This window comes from Eubalaena glacialis, chromosome 1, assembly GCF_028564815.1.
Source record: "Eubalaena glacialis isolate mEubGla1 chromosome 1, mEubGla1.1.hap2.+ XY, whole genome shotgun sequence".
NCBI lineage: Eukaryota > Metazoa > Chordata > Mammalia > Artiodactyla > Balaenidae > Eubalaena > Eubalaena glacialis.
In genome coordinates, this window is record NC_083716.1 from 167,286,000 (window position 1) to 167,307,074 (window position 21,075).

A 21,075-nucleotide genomic window follows, 5' to 3' on the forward strand; every position below is an offset into this window, starting at 1 on the left:
TACATGCGTTAATATACGATATTTGTTTTTCTCTTTCTGACTTACTTCACTCTGTATGACAGTCTCTAGATCTATCCACGCCTCAGCAAATGACTCAATTTCGTTCCTTTTTATGGCTGAGTAATATTCCATTGTATATATGTACCACATCTTCTTTAACCATTTGTTTGTCGATGGGCATTTAGGTTGCTTCCATGACCTGGCTATTGTAAATAGTGCTGCAATGAACATTGGGGTGCATGTGTCTTTTTGAATTCTGGTTTTCTCTGTGTATACGCCCAGTAGTGGGATTGCTGGATCATATGGTAAATCTATTTTTAGTTTTTTAAGGAACCTCCATACTGTTCTCCATAGTGGCTGTATCAATTTACATTCCCACCAACAGTGCAAGAGAGTTCCCTTTTCTCCACACCCTCTCCAGCATTTGTTGTTTGTAGATTTTCTGATGATGCCCATTCTAACTGGTGTGAGGTGATACCTCATTGTAGTTTTGACTTGCATTTCTCTAATAATTAGTGATGTTGAGCATCTTTTCATGTGCTTCTTGGCCATCTGTATGTCTTCTTTGGAGAAATGTCTATGTAGGTCTTCTGCCCATTTTTGGATTGGGTTGTTTGTTTCTTTAATAGTGAGCTGAATGAGCTGTTTATATATTTTAGAGATTAATCCTTTGTCCGTTGATTCGTTTGCAAATATTCTCTCCCATTCTGAGGGTTGTCTTTTCGTCTTGTTTATGGTTTCCTTTGCTGTGCAAAACCTTTTAAGTTTCATTAGGTCCCATTTGTTTATTTTTGTTTTTATTTCCATTACTCTAGGAGGTGGATCAAAAAAGATCTTACTGTGATTGATGTCAAAGAGTGTTCTTCCTATGTTTTCCTCTAAGAGTTTTATAGTGTCCGGTCTTACATTTAGGTCTCGAATCCATTTTGAGTTTATTTTTGTGTATGGTGTTAGGGAGTGTTCTAATTTCATTGTTTTACATGTAGCTGTCCAGTTTTCCCAGCACCACTTATTGAAGAGACTGTCTTTTCTCCATTGTTTATCTTTGCCTCCTTTGTCATAGATTAGTTGACCATAGGTGCGTGGGTTTATCTCTGGGCTTTCTATCTTGTTCCATTGATCTATGCTTCTGTTTTTGTGCCAGTACCATATTGTCTTGATTACCGTAGCTTTGTAGTATAGTCTGAAGTCAGGGAGTCTGATTCCTCCAGCTCCGTTTTTTTCCCTCAAGACTGCTTTGGCTATTCGCAGTCTTTTGGGTCTCCATACAAATTTTAAGATGATTTGTTCTAGTTCCATAAAAATTACCATTGGTAATTTGATAGGGATTGCATTGAATCTGTAGATTGCTTTGGGTAGTAGAGTCATTTTCACAATATTGATTCTTCCAATCCAAGAACATGGTATATCTCTCCACCTGTTCATATCATCTTTAATTTCTTTCATCAGTGTCTTATAGTTTTCTGCATACAGGTCTTTTGTCTCCCTAGGTAGGTTTATTCCTAGGTATTTTATTCTTTTTGTTGCAATGGTAAATGGGAGTGTTTCCATAATTTCTCTTTCAGATTTTTCATCATTTGTGTATAGGAATGCAAGAGATTTCTGTGCATTAATTTTGTATCCTGCAACTTTACCAAATTCATTGATTAGCTCTAGTAGTTTTCTGGTGGCATTTTTAGGATTCTCTATGTATAGTATCATGTCATCTGTAAACAGTGACAGTTTTACTTCTTCTTTTCCAATTTGTATTCCTTTTATTTCTTTTTCTTCTCTGATTGCCGTGGCTAGGACTTCCAAAACTATGTTGAATAATAGTGGTGAGAGTGGACATCCTTGTCTCGTTCCTGATCTTAGAGGAAATGCTTCCAGTTTTTCACCATTGAGAATGATGTTTGCTGTGGGTTTGTCGTATATGGCCTTTATTATGTTGAGGTAGGTTCCCTCTATGCCTGCTTTCTGGAGAGTTTTTATCATAAATGGGTGTTGAATTTTGTCAAAAGCTTTTTCTGCATCTATTGAGACGATCATATGGTTTTTATTCTTCAATTTGTTAATATGGTGTATCACATTGATTGATTTGCGTATATTGAAGAATCCTTGCATCCCTGGGATAAATCCCACTTGATCATGGTGTATGATTCTTTTAATGTGTTGTTGGATTCTGTTTGCCGGTATTTTGTTGAGGATTTTTGCATCTATATTCATCAGTGATATTGGTCTGTAATTTTCTTTTTTTGTAGTATCTTTGTCTGGTTTTAGTATCAGGGTGATGGTGGCCTCACAGAATGAGTTTGGGAGTGTTCCTTCCTCTGCAATTTTTTGGAAGAGTTTGAGAAGGATGGGTGTTAGCTCTTCTCTAAATGTTTGATAGAATTCACCTGTGAAGCCATCTGGTCCTAGACTTTTGTTTGTTGGAAGATTTTTAATCACAGTTTCAATTTCATTACTTGTGATTGGTCTGTTCATATTTTCTGTTTCTTCCTGGTTCAGTCTTGGAAGGTTATACCTTTCTAAGAATTTGTCCATTTCTTCCAAGTTGTCCATTTTATTGGCATAGAGTTGCTTGTAGTAGTCTCTTAGGATGCTTTGTATTTCTGCGGTGTCTGTTGTAACGTCTCCTTTTTCATTTCTAATTTTATTGATTTGAGTCCTCTCCCTCTTTTTCTTGATGAGTCTGGCTAATGGCTTATCAATTTTGTTTATCTTCTCAAAGAACCAGCTTTTAGTTTTATTGATCTTTGCTATTGTTTTCTTTGTTTCTATTTCATTTATTTCCACTCTGATCTTTATGATTTTTCCTTCTGCTAACTTTGGGTTTTGTTTGTTCTTCTTTCTCTAGTTGCTTTAGGTGTAAGGTTAGATTGTTTACTTGAGATTTTTCTTGTTTCTTTAGGTAGGCTTGTATAGCTATCAACTTCCCTCTTAGAACTGCTTTTGCTGCATCCCATAGGTTTTGGATCATCGTGTTTTCATTGTCGTTTGTCTCTAGGTATTTTTTGATTTCCTCTTTGATTTCTTCAGTGATCTCTTGGTTATTTAGTAACGTATTGTTTAGCCTCCATGTGTTTGTGTTTTTCACGTTTTTTTCCCTGTAATTCATTTCTAATCTCATAGCATTGTGGTCAGAAAAGATGCTTGATATGATTTCAATTTTCTTAAATTTACTGAGGCTTGATTTGTGACCCAAGATGTGATCTATCCTGGAGAATGTTCCATGTGCACTTGAGAAGAAAGTGTAATCTGCTGTTTTTGGATGGAATGTCCTATAAATATCAATTAAATCTATCTGGTCTATTGTGTCATTTAAAGCTTCTGTTTCCTTATTTATTTTCATTTTGGATGATCTGTCCATTGGTGTAAGTGAGGTGTTAAAGTCCCCCACTATTATTGTGTTACTGTCGATTTCCTCTTTTATAGCTGTTAGCAGTTGCCTTATGTATTGAGGTGCTCCTATGTTGGGTGCATATATATTTATAATTGTTATATCTTCTTCTTGGATTGATCCCTTGATCATTATGTAGTGTCCTTCCTTGTCTCTTCTAACATTCTTTATTTTAAAGTCTATTTTATCTGATATGGGTATAGCTACTCCAGCTTTCTTTTGATTTCCATTTGCATGGAATATCTTTTTCCATCCCCTCACTTTCAGTCTGTATGTGTCCCTAGGTCTGAAGTGGGTCTCTTGTAGACAGCATATATATGGGTCTTGTCTTTGTATCCATTCAGCAAGCCTGGGTCTTTTGGTTGGAGCATTTAATCCATTCACGTTTAAGGTAATTATCGATATATATGTTCCTATGACCATTTTCTTAATTGTTTTGGGTTTGTTTTTGTAGGTCCTTTTCTTCTCTTGTGTTTCCCACTTAGAGAAGTTCCTTTAGCATTTGTTGTAGAGCTGGTTTGGTGGTGCTGAATTCTCTTAGCTTTTGTTTGTCTGTAAAGCTTTTGATTTCTCCATCAAATCTGAATGAGATCCTTGCTGGCTAGAGTAATCTTGGTTGTAGGTTCTTCCCTTTCATCACTTTAAGTATATCATGCCACTCCATTCTGGCTTGTAGAGTTTCTGCTGAGAAATCAGCTGTTAACCTTATGGGAGTTCCCTTGTATGTTATTTGTCGTTTTTCCCTTGCTGCTTTCAATAATTTTTCTTTGTCTTTAATTTTTGCCAATTTGACTACTATGTGTCTCGGTGTGTTTCTCCTTGGGTTTATCCTGTATGGGACTCTCAGCACTTCCTGGACTTGGGTGGCTATTTCCTTTCCCATGTTAGGGAAGTTTTCGACTATAATCTCTTCAAATATTTTCTCTGGTCCTTTCTCTCTCTCTTCTCCTTCTGGGACCCCTATAATGCGAATGTTGTTGCGTTTAATGTTGTCCCAGAGGTCTCTTAAGCTGTCTTCATTTCTTTTCATTCTTTTTTCTTTAGTCTGTTCCCCAGCAGTGAATTCCACCATTCTGTCTTCCAGGTCACTTATCCGTTCTTCTGCCTCAGTTATTCTGCTATTGATTCCTTCTAGTGTAGTTTTCATTTCAGTTATTGTATTGTTCATCTCTGTTTGTTCTTTAATTCTTCTAGGTCTTTGTTAAACATTTCTTGCATCTTCTCGATCTTTGCCTCCATTCTTATTCTGAGGTCCTGGATCATCTTCACTATCATTATTCTGAATTCTTTTTCTGGAAGGTTGCCTATCTCCACTTCATTTAGTTGTTTTTCTGGGGTTTTCTCTTGTTCCTTCATCTGGTATATAGCCCTCTGCCTTTTCATCTTGTCTAGCTTTCTGTGAATGTGGTTTTTGTTCCACAGGCTGCAGGATTATAGTTTTTCTTGCTTCTGCTGTCTGCCCTCTGGTGGTTGAGGCTATCTAAGAGGCTTGATGGGAGGCTCTGGTGGTGGGTAGAGCTGACTGTTGCTCTGGTGGGCAGAGCTCAGTAAAACTTTAATCCACTTTACTGTTGATGGGTGGGGCTGGGTTCCCTCCCTGTTGGTTGTTTTGTCTGAGGCAACCCAACACTGGAGCCTACCTCGGCTCTTTGGTGGGGCTAATGACAGACTCTGGGAGGGCTCACGCCAAGGAGTACTTCCCAGAACTTCTGCTGCCAATGTCCTCGTCCCCACGGTGAAACAAAGCCACCCCCAGCCTCTGCCAGAGACCTTCCAACAGTAGCAGGTAGGTCTGGTTCAGTCTTCACTGGGGTCACTGCTCCTTCCCCTGGGTCCTGATGTGCACAGTACTTTATGTGTGCCCTCCAAGAGTGGGGTCTCTGTTTCCCCCAGTCCTGTCGAAGTCCTGCAATCAATTCCCACTAGGCTTCAAAGTCTGATTCTCTATGAATTCCTCCTCCCATTGCCGGACCTCCAGGTTGGGAAGCCTGACGTGGGGCTCAGAACCTTCACTCCAGTGGGAGGACTTCTGTGGTATAAGTGTTCGCCAGTCTGTGAGTCACCCACCCACCAGTTATGGGATTTGATTTTACTCTGATTGCGCCCCTCCTACCGTCTCATTGTGGCTTCTCCTTTGTCTTTCGATGTGGGGTATCTTCTTTGGTGAGTTCCAGTGTCTTCCTGTCGATGATTGTCCAGCAGCTAGTTGTGATTCTGGTGTTCTCACAAGAGGGAGTGAGAGCACGTCCTTCTACTCCACCATCTTGGTTCCTCCTCTCATTAACCTTGACTGTTTGTCCTCCAGCACGTGCTCTTTCAGAAACTAACTCTCTATTAATTTTTGATGCTCTTTAAATATTAGGAAATTGAAAATGTCAACATCAATGATAGGCAGCCCAAATAGGAAAGGGGCTTCCTTTACATCCTGTGACATCACCAATAGCCCTGGTGCAAGAGCCCCACCTGCCCGAGGCAGGGGGAGATTGTTAGGAAGAAAGCCTGAGAAGCTTCCTCCCTGCCCACTCACCTCACCATCACCTCCACCCTCTACCGCCCCCATCAAAGGGCTTGCCTGACTACTCCCACCACTGCCAACTACAGTGTCCTCATTCTCCACTTTCTCTCTCCCTCTCCCTCTTTTTACTATTTTATCTTTGTCTGTATATTTGCTTAAAATCAGCAAATTTCCATGCCAGGTTCAGGTAACAGAAGGGCTTTCTGAACAGTTTATGTTGTTAGGCCCAAGGTCTGCTGCAAACGCAGTCTGGAGTGAAGTGAAAACGTCTTTGTAAAGAGAGGTTAGAAATTCTAATCCAGTGAGTTAAGCTACTTCTTTCTCTGGGAACAGGGATGAGTTATATCTGGCCACAAAGCCACCATTCAAAGGTATAACCAAGAAAAGAGGAAGCAGATCACCAAAAACCAAGATCAACCATGGGATATACCATGTTACAGTACAGCGACCACAATTCAAACCACCTGCACTCAAAGGTAAACTTACAAAATCTTTGTAAGGTACATGCACTGTCCAAAATGAGATTACTGCCATTGGTAACCTGGCAGATATTCTAACCCATGTTGCACTTGAGACACATCAAAAGAGACTTTTTATGAGGATGTGGAGAAATTAGAACCCTTGTGCATTGCTGGTGGGAATGTGAAATGACGTACCCACTGTGGAAACCGTAAGTGATTCCTCAAAAAATTAAACACAGAACTACCATATGGCCCAACAATTCTACTTCTGGGTTTATACCCCAAAGAAGTAAAAGTAGGACTCAGATATTTGTACACCTATGTTTACAGCAGCATTATTCACAATAACCAAAAGGCAGAGACAACCCAAGTTGTCAATTGGATACACAAAATGTGTTATGTACACACAATGGAGTATTAATCAGCTTAAGAAGAAAGGAAATTCTGACACATGCTACAACATGCATGAACCTTCAGGACATTATGCTAAGTAAAATAAGCCAGTCACAAAAGGATAAATATTGTATGATTCCACTTATATGAGGTCACTAAAGTAGTCAAATTTGTACTGGCAGAAAGCAGAAGGGGGGTTGCCAGAGCCTGGGGGAGGGAGGGAATGGGGAGTTAGTGTTTAATGGGTACAGAGTTTTAGTCTGAGAAGATGAAAAAGTTCTGGAGGTGAATGGTGGTGACAGTTGCACAACAATGCAAATGTACTTAATGCAGATGAACTCTATACTTAAAAATGACTAAAATGATAAATTTTTAATTTTAATTATTATAATAAAATAATTATTATTTACAATAATTTTAAAAAGACTGTTCTCAGGCCACAGAGAGTAGCATTAAGTCCAAGACATGTTGACCCATGTTCAAGGAGATCCATTTCCTCTTCCAGAACTTGGCTAACGTTTCTGGTTATGATATCACAAGTTGTTAACTTTTCCCTGATGGTGTCACCTGGTCATGATTTTCCATCTTGAGCCTTACGCTCCCCTTCTCTCAGCAACTGGTCCCTGTGCCACATCCAGCACACACAGCACCTTCTGCGTAGCTCTCCCAGGCATGGCCATCTTTGGCTGACCTCATCCCTCCAGGTTTTAACCCTACAGGTCCGTCCTGACTTCTAGTTTTACCAGCACTCACTATTATCGTCATCTAAAACTCCTCAAGTGTGCCAACATGCTCTATACGGAGCAAATAAAAGGCCTATTTCCTCGTCCTGGCAGATAGCATTCTAAGGGTGACAGTGAGCTTAAGAGGGTGGAAATTATTTCTCATGTTGTGTTTTTAAAATTCTTAGTGGAAGGAGTCTGGCCCATATAGCTTTAGAAATATAGCCTAGAGATGTTAATTTCTCATGTTTTTATATCCTCTCTCTCCTCTTCACTTTATTTTGTCCCTCCCTGTGCACACAAACAAACAAACAACACAACTCATCTTCGGTAGAGTATGAATTTTCACTCCCTTCTCTGAAGTACTGGAGTCTCTGGAATCTCAACTTCTTCCCTAAGCAGACTTACCAGAAAGTTCTTTTCAAATAAGTACTCACTCAGAATATATTTTGGTAAGTAAAAAATAAAAATTTACATCCAGTTCTAAATATGTATGTATCATCTTACATTTGTATAGTGTTTTGGAGTTGGCCACATACTTTAACAAGCATGATCTGATTTGATCTTGCCAAGAATGCTGGGAGGTAGACAGGATTGCCAAGCGTCCATGTTATAAATGAGGAAACTGAGGCCCAGAGAGGTTGTGTGTGACCCAGAGTTAGAGGTAACCAATCAAGAAAACCAAGATTCATTCCAAGTCTGCTTCTTTTTCTACTACCCTTTGTTGTCAAAGCAATTAGCCAGACACCATCAGCAGCCACCACTTTGGCTTCCTACTGTGTGTGGGATCTGGAGCTGACCCTAGAGTACTAAAACTTAGTTCCTGCCCTCAATGGATAGTTCAGTGAGAAAGGCAGAATTTAGTCAATAAGAAGTGGCATATGCCAATCACCAAATATACCCTACAGGCAGTAAATGCAACAGGCAAAGTGTCCTACACCTTCTAGCACATGAGCAGGCAGGACCTACATGGTATAGTACTGACACCCTGGCAGGACCTGTGAAAGGAGTTTGGGAAATCCAAGACCCTCTAGAAAAGGATGGGCTCCTACGAGTGGTCTGAACCCCTTCCAGGCACTGACTGAGTTGGTCTCAGCCAATTGTTTTGTCTGGCATGGCTGTACCTGGGCCTTTTCCACCCTTTTCCATGGTAGACCCCAACAATGACTCACCTCCTTTTTGTGGCAAATCTTGCCACAAGCTCAGGTGTGCTGACAAATCTGGCCTAGAGCCGCAGATGTCCTTACTGTCAATCTGCCCTCCAGGTCATACACCCATCCATAATTGCTCCTCCTCCTCTGGAACCACTGCTCAGTCTCTCCTGGAATATTGGCTCCCTACCTGTCCCTGTAATGTAAGAGAGCAAAATCCTTGGACAAAGTCTAATCAAAGACTACTTCAGCCAACAAGCATTTATTTAGCACCTAAGAGATGCAAAACATTTATGACCTTGAGTTTGAGCAATCAGTAACCATCAATCACGTTAATAATTAACCAGACATTGATGTCTATGATTTACCCTGCATGTAGGTGGAGTAGGTGGCCAGTGGAAATTGCCAAAGACTCGCCCAAATTTGCTTTCTGTCAGACTGCCTAATTTGGAACTTGCAGGGAAATCTGGGAAGCCTGACACACCTAATTGCTACTACTAAAGAGGCTCTTGATGATTCTTTCTGGACCCATTAACAGTATTGTGATATTAGCTGAAAGAAGGTCTCAGAGGGACACCGGAAGGGTATATTTTATGGGGGCAGAGGAAATGGAAAGCCTGAAGCATAAAACGTTGGCCAGTAACGACTGGCCTAAGACTGTTGGTGGGAATGTAAATTGATACAGCCACTATGGAGAACAGTATGGAGGCTCCTTAAAAAACTACAAGTAGAACTACCATACGACCCAGCAATCCCACTACTGGGCATATACCCTGAGAAAACCATAATTCAAAAAGAGTCATGTACCACAATGTTCATTGCAGCTCTATTCACAATAGCCAGGACATGGAAGCAACCTAAGTGTCCATCGACAGATGAATGGATAAAGAAGATGTGGCACATATATACAATGGAATATTACTCAGCCATAAAAAGAAACGAAATTGAGTTATTTGTAGTGAGGTGGATGGAGTTAGAGTCTGTCATACAGAGTGAAGTAAGTCAGAAAGAGAAAAATACCGTATGCTAACACATATATATGGAATCTAAAAAAAAAAAAAAAAATTGTTCTGAAGAACCTAGGGGCAGGACAGGAATAAAGACGCAGACATAGAGAATGGACTTGAGGACATGGGGAGGGGGAAGTGTAAGCTGGGACGAAGTGAGAGAGTGGCATGGACATATATACGCTACCAAATGTAAAATAGAGCTAGTGGGAAGCAGCCGCATAGCACAGGGAGATCAGCTCGGTGCTTTGTGTCCCCCTAGAGGGGTGGGATAGGGAGGGTAGGAGGGAGATGCAAGAGGGAGGCGATATGGGGATATATGTATACATATAGCTGATTCACTTTGTTATACAGCAGAAACTAACACGCCATTGTAAAGCAATTATATTCCAATAAAGATGTTAAAAAAAAAAAAAAAAAGACTGGCCTAAGGAATAAACAACACTGAGTGGCCTTGGACAACCAAGGTTTAATGAGGACACCAAGCATCTGGGGGAGGGCTATCTAAAAGGCACAAGGGGGTAGAAGAACAGGCACCAGAGAGGGAGTGGCCTCCTCCATGGTTTGGCCCTGGGCCAGCCCTGAGCATAACTAATGGAAGCATGTGGAAAAAGGGACACTGTGTCTCAGTGCCTCCCAGCCTAGCCTTTGCCTGGGAGAGAACAGATGGTGCCAAGGCTGAAATGCTTCAGTGTGCTCTCCCACATTGTGCAGATTCCCAAGACTGGAGAGGCATCTTCTTTGGAGGCTCTCAACCTAATATTTCTCTGAGGCAGCTACTCTGTCAAGAAGACAACACTGTCAGACTTTGAGATGCCACAGCCCCTTGGAATCTTCTGAGTAGAATGGGATCCTGCTCTAGTTTTCCAATCCATCCAATTCACTAGCCAAATTATTGTGTGTAAAACATGAAGTCTGTGGCCAGTCTTCCTTTGGTGGTCTGCCATATTGTTAATGTGCCAAAAAACAGCTGAGATTAAAGCTTAATGGAGCTGAGGGAAATACTCTGTAATGAGCATTAATAAGCACCAAGTGTGAATCTATTAGTGGGATTGTTACTGGGATAAATCACCTTATTAAATGGCATGGGATACTTTGTGGTCCACAGAATCCAGCCCTCTGTTCTTGATACTCTATCAAACCCATGAAAGCATTCAGTGTTTCAACCAGTTCTCCTGGACATTCTTCCCTGTAGCTACTGGAAACCAAAACTGTATCTATAATGGGAATTTTAAGGACTGAATTTTATAGCTGTTCCACACTTGAAGTGTAAACATAGTGTGATATTTTATAACTGGTTAATTTCCCATGACTTTCTCTTTTTTGTACTTGTAAATATATGAACCAGTCAACTGGGGACTCATTAATGTTATAATTTAATGTTAGAATTTCAATAATTTTCTTGAAATGTACAAACCATGATTTCCCCTTTTGGCCGTTTTAGTGGGGATGTGTGCTGTGTGAACTTGGTTTAGCTGGAACTACATTTCCCAGAATCCCATATGGTTCTGAAATAGAGTTGGCCAAAAGAGGAATTTGTGTAATGTTTAGAAGGCAGGAGAAAACATGGCCATTATTCTCCAAAGGTGACAGACACAGAGGTGCGGGCAAGTTCCAGATTTTCCTCATTCTCTCCTGCTCTGGGTCCAGCTCTTCCCAACCGACAGCACTACTGACCAACTTCCCCCCAGACCCCCCTTCCTGAAGCTTGGCTGCAGACTTTCAGAAGCAATAGTTATGCAGAAATCACAGCTTTCACCAGGTCTCCTTCATGATCCTACTTTGGCAACTGGATGTATCTGGTTTTCCAGATAGATTCCCCTGCAAGTTCCACTGTGTTCACCACACTAGCCCTTCAGGGGACAGATTAATGACTTTTCTCTGGTCCTCCAGCTCCTCCTTTCAGGCCCTCACTTCCCCAGCATCTCCCACCTTTGTATAATGAGTCGCTACCGCCTTAATATACCTAGTAGCTGTGCTTCCCTGATTAAGCCCTGACTTGAGTCCCTTGCCTCACCATGTTAGAGTCAGTCAACCAGCCAAAGAGATTTTGCACAGAGTTAAGTGTTGCCTCCACACTCATTCCTGCAGAAAGGTGTTCACAGCTAAACTCAATATGCATTAATAATTCTCAGCAGAAGTCAACATGAATTGTATAAGGGGACATTCTATGTAAATCCTCTTTCTTATGATGTAAAATGAAGACCTGGCCTTTAAAGGAGCTAAGAAGTTAGTAGTTTTAACTTGTCCTTTGTGGATTCCTAAGATAGTGCTAAGTAGGGTGAGCATCAGCTTTCTGCAAATCTTGAGGCCCCAATTTTACCAGCTAGTTCACAACAGTGCACAAAGGAAAAGGAAAAAGGAATTGGAAGCCGTGGGTTTTATGCTGTTTAAACGGCAAGCCTCCCATCTTTAGTCTTGAGCTGGGTACAGCAACAACATAGTAATCATAAATATTTTTCCACCCTCTGAAAGTGTATTACACAAGAGATCTCCCAAGCACTAAGACTTCCTTTATTATTCAGATATTTCACCCTCTTACATACCCCCAAGGGTCTCATTTCAGTCTCTGCCAAAGGCAGCCTCTCTTGATTATCTTGTAAATTCCTCCATGTGCTGCAAACAATTCTTATCTGCCTCATTGCTTTCTCTGCACTTTCTTAGGTGCCCAAGAGACCACCCAAGCTCCCAATCCTTCATCTGGTGTGACTTGAGAATATTATGCCATGTGATATTGGGACAAGAGGACCCACACACAGCATCACATACATTGCCAGAATGTCACACACACACAGAGGAAAATGGTAATTTAAGAAAACGTGGTAGGTCACCAGAGAGGCATCTGCCCCTGATAGAGAGATGTATGCAGTTCAGTGGGCAAGTTAAGGAGCTAGAATAAAAATGATACCAAACAACACGGAACAGGAAACCTGGGAGAGCTGGCTTCTATCTAGTCCTGACTCTACGCTAACTTGCTGTGCAGCTGTAGGCAAATCACACACATCTGTTGGGGCAGAAAGTGCTAATTTTGCCCCTTTAGAATGTCCACAGTTTATCTGAGCAAATGACAGCTGGGAACAGAGACTCAATTTTCCAGCCTTCTTTGCAGCTAGATGTAGCCAGAGGACCAAGTTCTGACCAATGGGATGTAAGACGAACAATTACATGGAAGTTTCCAGAAATTTCCTTAAGAGAAAACTGAGACTTGTGCCCTTGGCTTTTTCACCCCCTCCTTCCACCCTATATCTTCGGATGTGGAAATGTTAGAATTCTATCTTGGAACATGATGACATGAGACATACTCTAGTGACTGTGAAGCCACAAGGGAGAAGTAGCCTGGGTTGCCAATGACTGGGGAGCCTCCATATCAGACTTTCATGTGATAAAAATATTAATTTCTATGCTGTTTAAGCTACTGTTTTTCAGATCTCTGTTACAGTTAGAGCTAATCTCAACAAACGTATATGTTATTATTTTTTCAATTGTATTTAGATGCTCTTAAAATTAATAAGATAAATATCCAACTGAAACGTTAGTGCATTAGCAATATTTTTGATAGTATGTATTTTTTAATCAGTAGAAGCAACTGCTGTTCAGTTTTGATGAGACTTTTGATGTTAAAAAAATCTTTATTCTCAAAAATATTGGGATACTTTGCTCTGGAAGTTGGTAAGGAGCAGGAGTAGAAGAAAAGTCACACTGAAACCGCTAGGTGACGTTTCGGGGGCTCCAAGGAGCTCCAGTTGTTTATGTCTCAGCACAGAAAGAATTCAGCAAGAGGCAAAGTGATAGATACGAAGCGATTTATTAGAATAGGATGCTTGTGAGGCCTACAAGTGGGCGGGCAAGAGGGTGCTGAGCCCCGAGAACTTAGTGGGCTACAGTTTTATAATCAAAGGAAAAGTGGGGAGGGGAAAGAGACCACCTTTTCCCTCATTCTTGAGTGCATGTGGCGCTTCTGTCATCAGTTCCTCCTCCAGGTTGGTTGGGGGAGTTTTCTTGTTCCCACATAGTCAAGCCAGGACTGTCATGGCACTATGGAAAAATTACTTCAGGTCTTAGTAAAATGACGGTCTTTCACTTTGAAATGTCACCTTTCCATAAATTATGCTTTTCTATGTGTGTGGAGAGTGTGTCCTGGGGGTCATTAGCTTACTGAGCTCACTGGGCAGGATGCGGGTCTCATGCCGCCATTGTTTTATTGTTTGGGGGCATGTCTCATGCTTCTGCTGCATGGGTTTTGTTGCTAAGCAGGCCTGCTTGGTTTTGTGGTTAAGCAAACCTGCTTTTTTTTTTTTTTTTTTTTGAGTGATCATTAACTTACAGGGGTCTCCCATACTTTTTTTTTTTTAAATAAATTTATTTATTTATTTATTTATTTTTGGCTGTGTTGGGTCTTCGTTTCTGTGCGAGGGCTTTCTCCAGTTGCGGCAAGCGGGGGCCACTCTTCATCGCGGTGCGCGGGCCTCTCACTGTCGCGGCCTCTCCCTTTGCGGAGCACAGGCTCCAGACTCGCAGGCTCAGTAGTTGTGGCTCACGGGCCTAGCCGCTCTGCGGCATGTGGGATCTTCCTGGACTGGGATACGAACCCGTGTCCCCTGCATTGGCAGGCGGATTCTTAACCACTGCGCCACCAGGGAAGCCCCCTCCCATACTTTTTTCTTTACTTACAATCCCCTAGTGGGATTAACTATTTAATAGTTAATCCTAGTGGGATTAACTATTTAGGGACCTACTTTGTCCCTTTATCTGTCCCTATCAACATGAGCTGACTTTTTCCAACCTCGCAAATCCACCTGGTTAGCCTACTTGGCATAATTCGGGAAAGAAAAGTAAAAGCAGGTAGAGGGAAACAGCGTATGGCTTCCCCAAATCTCGGTAGGGTAATCAACAATATTGCTGGGATTTGTCCCCAGGTGTCCCAAGCTGTTTGCTTCGCTGGGCCTCTTTACCATGTTTCTCTAGGACTCATGGTGTGAGCTACGCAAGTCTTCAGTGATGCGAGGATCTTTGTTTCACGTGTCCCTTTCCTTGCCATCCTCTGTCACTCCATGTCTGCACTTGAGCTAGAATCCTGACAGAGCTCCCTGCTCAAATTTTCTCTACAATTCTAACCTTTCCTGTCTTCCCCTCTGTTGTTCCTCATGTCATCAGTTTCATTCTCCCAGAGTTATAATCTCCTTCTCTCCCTACCTCTCCTGCCTCTCTGCTAAGATGTGAAATGAGCACATTTTTGTTAGAAAAGAACACCCACTGGTCTGCCATCCCTCCATCAAGGTGTATTAATTACACCTTGATACCATGTCAACTTGGAGGCAGAACGCAGACCCTTCACTGATTATCACAGGAACACCATTATTCCAAGCATTTTGACTTTGTTTTTCTGGTCTTTACTGAAGCTTTGTGGGTCACAGAGAGAGGTCAAATCAAGCAGCACATTAGATATTTCTCATCTCCAGTAGCATTGTCATTGGAGTTTTCTCTCCAAGGTTTCCCCATGCAGCTCCCACCCCTCTGGCTTCTCCCTCCTTGATTCTCCCTCCCTACTTCCTACTCCTTTTTCTGTGAAGAGCATTTGAGCCCATTTTTCACAGCCTGTCTCTGCAGACTCAGATGCTCCAAGGTGCTTAAATAAATACCTGTAAATTGACAGAAATCCTCTTTGGAAGACAGTTTACCCATTTCCTCTTGTCACCTGGACCTCACCTTGGGGCCTCACTTTTCTCTCAAGCTTATCACGAGTATTTCTTCCAAACAAATATAATGCCCTGCTCAAGGGGAAATCTACCAGCAGCTAAGAGAATAAAATGTGCTTCTGCCCTATGGATTTCCATGGAACCACTAATCTAACCTTGGTATATCCTCAATTATCATTTCATTTTATATTTTGTTAATTTCATAGGCTCATTGAAAAGAATGCAGTTCTTTCCCTTTTGCTTTATTTTTTCTTAAAATTACTCTTACTTTTCATGGTGAGCATGGCCTACAAGAGTTCTGCATATGCACTTAAAGTCAGGCACACATTATCCTTCTAGAAGTGTACTTCCTCTTAGGTTTTAATATTTGCTACAGAATATTCGTAAAGAAACTAAATGGACATTTAGCAGAATGGACAATACTGACTCTATCTTAGCAAATTCAAAATAGGATCAAGTGAGTCTGACCCTTAGCTCTGGGCCTTAAACTACACATATAATTTCCGGCAGATGGATTCCCCTCTATAGCATAAGGAAAAAGCATAATTCCTTAGTAGGGCCTATGCCCATTTCATTTGCCAAGGACAGTCCTGGCATAATTATAAATAGAAGCCCTTTTCATTCTCAGAAATGTCCTATTTTGGACAATAATACATATGGTCCACCTGGGCAAGGCACCCACAATCTGGAGCCCAACGCAGTGTCTGCCCGAAGTAGAGGTGGTACCTGTAGGGCTGTAGGGCTCAAGAATGTGGGTTCTGGGACTTCCCTGGTTGTCCAGTGGTAAAGAATCCGCCTTCCGATGCAGGGGACACCGGTTCAATCCCTGGTCAGGGAACTAAGATCCCACATGCCGCGGGGCAGCTAAGCCTGCACGCCACAACTACCGAGCTCGCGCGCCTCAATGAAAGAGCCCGCATGCTGCAAACTACAGAGCCCACGCACCCTGGAGCCTGTGGGCAACAACTAGAGAGAGAAAACCTGCAGGCCACAGCTAGAGAGAAGCCTGCGCGCCGCAACAAAAGATCCCGCATGCCTCAACGAAGACCCCACGTGCGGCAACTAAGACCTGGCACAGCTGGAAGGAAGGGAGGAGGGGAGGGAGGGAGGGAGGGAGGAAGGAAGGAAAATAAATATTTTTCTAAAAAAAAGAATGTGGGGGGGCTTCCCTGGTGGCGCATTGGTTGAAAATCTGCCTGCCAATGCAGGGGACACGGGTTCGAGCCCTGGTCCAGGAAGATCCCACATGCCGTGGAGCAAATGGGCCCGTGAGCCACAATTACTGAGCCTGCGCGTCTGGGGCCTGTGCTCCGCAACAAGAGAGGCCGCGATAGTGAGAGGCCCACGCACCGCGATGAAGAGTGGCCCCCACTTGCCACAACTAGAGAAAGCCCTCGCACAGAAACGAAGACCCAACACAGCCATAAATAAATCAATCAATAAATAAATAAAATTAAAAAAAAAAAAAAAAGAATGTGGGTTCTGGGGTCCAACTGTTTGGAACAAGTTTTGGCTTCCACACCAGAGTGCCCAAATCAGTTAGGGTTCTTCGCTAAGAGTGCAGAAACTGATGCTGGCTGATTTAGGCAGAAAATGAATTTATTAGGATTGGGGGTGGCTCATCCAACATTGCCAGGAAAGCTGGTGAACCATGCTCAGGAGCTAGGCCTCTGGGGCAAGATCCAAAATCGCAGTGCAGAAGTGGTTTGGTGGTGGAAGCTACCGCTGTGCCCTTGTGCCTCCCCTCGCCCCCCAACTGGCAGCACTGCAAACACCAGGACGCGACCCTGCTGCAGCCAGCACTGCCCTGAGAGGGCTCTCCACGACTCTGCTTCTTTAGGTGGCAGGGCAGTCACACAGTGGAGCTCCAGGTCACACCTTCTTTAGGTCATTTGCACACATCTCTTGAATATTTACTTTTACTTTGCTTCTGTGGAGTCTCATCTACATTGGAGCTCCTGGGTCTCTGATTTTACCATCTGGGATTATTCTATTCCAATGTTTATAAGAACATTTAAGTTAATGAGCACAAAACAGGCAGTTCCATAAAGCTATAAACCATCACTATAGATAAAGAAGAAAAGGGTAATGTAAAAATCCTCTATTTAATCTAGAAATATTAGAGAGATGTGCTCAGACTTTATTTAGAAAAGCAGTACATACTGACAGAAAAATCACTAATCTACCCCTAAATCTATCCCCACAGTAGACTCTGATATACCTTGGTTTTTTATGGCTCGTATTGAGCAATTTTTCACAGACACTGTCCAGCTCCTCAGGACAATGCACAACCTGGGATTTACACGTTAGCCACTGACCTTGCTAAATCAGTAGGTCATTATCTCCGAGTCCTGTGCCTTTGAGCTCTTTGGAGAGGTCATGGGCAGGGAAACACTCTCCAGTTCCATTCAGATTTACCCTACTGAAATAGGCAAAGATGCCCAGGCAGATGAATCTATGGGAAGGCAGAGCGCAGAGTCAGCATTAAATGCAGAGGCAGATGCTGTTCACGCTGTCTCTCCAAAGCTGGCGTTCCTGTCCCCAGTGAGCAACCGAAATACTGTCCCTGCTTGCCAAACTCCAGAATTAGAGAGCTGAGCCTGGGCTACTGTTGTCCAGTGCATTTAATGGACAATGACGAGATTTGAAGGTGAATCAGATGTGCTCAGCCCTCAGTCATGCTCTCGGAAGAGGATGTGCTCATTGTGGTAGATGGAATTTTCTGTTTTAATTACAAACCACTAGTGAACTATGTTTGAAACTTCTCAAATAATGAGTCCAGATCTCAATTTTCATTCCACAGTTGGATGCTGTGAGAAAATAGGGCAATCACTGTTTCTTCCAGATTTTCATACACTGAGCCTCTGAGGCACCTGTGAAACCAGTAAGAAAGGCAAGGCAGGAAGCAAGGCTGAGACACCTATCTGGATCCTAATTCATCTGAGACATAGTATAGGCTCGTTATGCTTCCTTCCTCTGAAGCTTGAAATTTTACAGAAAATAAACAATGACAGTGAGGTTATTTCTGCTAAAAGAAAGGCTATGCCCTTTTTAAAAATCAAAACAGACAACACAGTTTATACATGAATATGAGTACAGAATGACTGAATTGGAAAAAAAAATCTATGTTCAGTATAGTGAATGTCCATGAATAAATCAGAAGTTGACCTCATGGGACTTCAGCTAGCTTGTAGAGCAACTTGTGCAAATTAGAAAAAGGCAGCCCCTTTTGGGGGGCTGAAACCTTGGGGAACATGTCTGTGCATTGAGGCAAAAGAAGGCATGCCCCAGGGTGCATGGCATGGTGAGGGTCATCCCGAGGCCTGAGCCTCAGGTCAGTTTGTTGATGGGCTCTTCTGGTCCTACACTAAAAGCAGAGGGTAGAGGTATAAAGGCAATGGAACTGTAATGGGTTGAATTATGTCTTCCCCAAAAGATGTAGATAGTCTAACCCACAGTACCTATGAACATGACCTTATTTGAAAGCTGGGTCTTTACCAAATATCAAGTTAACGTGCGGTCATTAGGGTGGGCTTTTATCCAGTATGACTGTATCCTTATTAAAAGGGGTAACTTGGACACAGAGATAGAAGCACAGAGAGAAGCCAATGTGAAGATACAGGGAAAAGAAGGTCATCTACAAGCCAAGAACATCCTAGGCCACCAACAGCTAGGAGAGGGGCCTGGAGCAGGTCATTCTCTCCCACCTTCAGAGAGACAGAGTGTGGCCCTTCTGACAGCTTGACTTTGGACTTCTGGCCATTGGAATGGTGAGATGATAAATCTCTGCTGTTAAGCCACCAAGTTTGTGGCACTTTGTTACAGCAGTCTTAGGAACTCCTACAGGGACCAACAGTAGGGCTGCAGCAGAAAACAAAGCCTCCGAGCGTGACCTGGACCAGGAGGCCTGGATTCAACAGAGGTCACAACTTGCCCAAAGTTGACTCCAGGGCTGTGGAAACCATGTAGCTGAAGCCAAAAGTGAGCCTCAGGAAGGGTTGTAGAACTGCAAACCTACAGGGGAGAATGGAGGCCAGCTCTGGAGGGAAAAGCAGGTTGCATGAAAGCCTGGTCAGAGTCATGTGGCTGCCACTCTAGGCCTGTGGGGAGAACTTCCAGTAGACACCGCCCCTATGGCACAGGAATAAGACAAAAGTGCCAGATCTCAGGCCTACGGAATAAAGGGGACAAGGCCTAAAGACAGGGCTTGGGGGTTCATATTCAGAGCCAAGAGATTTAAGCCATTCAGAAATGAAGAAAGAAGTTCCTGACCACAGTCAACGCAATTGGGCCGAAAGAAAACAGGAACAATGACTTCAAAAATAAAAATGTGTTTATGATATGTTGATTTTACCTCCATAAAAAATAAGATACAGGACTTCCCTGGTGGCACAGTGGTTAAGAATCCACCTGCCTATGCAAGGGACATGGGTTCGAGCCCTGGTCTGGGGTGGTCCCACATGCCGCGGAGCAACTAAGCCCGTGCGCCACAACTACTGAGCCTGCGCTCTAGAGCCCGCGAGCCACAACTACTGAAGCACGTGCACCTAGAGCCCGTGCTGTGTGACAAGAGAAGCCACTGCAATGAGAAGCCCGTGCACCGCAACAAAGGGTAGCACCCGTGCGCAACAACTAGAAAAAGCCGGCGAGCAGCAATGAAGACCCAACATAGCCAAAAATAAATAAATAAATAAATTTTTTAAAAAATAAAAAATAAACAAGATACAAAATTAAAATGTGTGTTATTCATTATTGGTGGGTCTATTTTCCTTACTATGAACAGAAACCAATAGAACACTTGAGGTTGTTGAAGGATTTTCAGGTCTGGCCAGAGAGGGATACCCCATGTCTGTATGATTACATCACACCAAGACCGTAATTGGCTCTTTTAGGCAGCATTGCTGAATGTTTTATATTTCCTACAGATAAACATCAAGCCATAAATCGCATGTTTGATCCAAGGGAAATACCAAAGCAGTTGCCAGTTCAGAAAAGATAGTTTGATGGCCCAGGAGGGAATTAACTGAGTCTCATGTTACATTTGCAAAACATCCAGAACTGAATTGAGCCTGCAAGTGAAAGACAAGCCAGTGTTTCAGAACAAAAATAGAATAATGCATGAACTCTACCCACTCTTGATCATATCTGAGTAGAGGCAGAGGCACTGGGTTTTCCTTTCTGTTTGTCATTCTTGTCTTACCCACACATAAGTGAACTAGCTAAGTGAGGTATAATCATAGTGTCCCAAATGGATCCATTTTCCTAGAGAGTTTCAAATCATCTCATAATCACATTCAGTTTAAATACTCTTTCCTCGTAACCCATAAAAGGGATGTTACACTCCTCCTCCACACAAAATATGAACATTATCCACGTTTCCAAGTGAGCAAAATACTGCCCAGATGTTTGTTATTCTGAATCCTCCAATTCGAAGAAAACCTGGGGATCTTTTTTCTTCTAAAGAAAACTGTCTCCAACTCTTAGAGGAAAGGACCACAAATATATCACATATTCGCAACAAAAATATCTATAAAATCTTTGGAAATACAAATAATGATGGGAATGCTATTTTTCAGCTTACTCTTTGCCTTAGCAGCTGAGATCAATGCATGTGGATGTGGCATTTACTTTACATTATATGACAGCAGTGGAACGCTTCCATATGACGCCAAGCAAATAATCTCTGAAGAATGTTACCTGGAACTTAATTTTATTATCTGCAGGAGAGATTTAAGGGAGGAGGTCAAA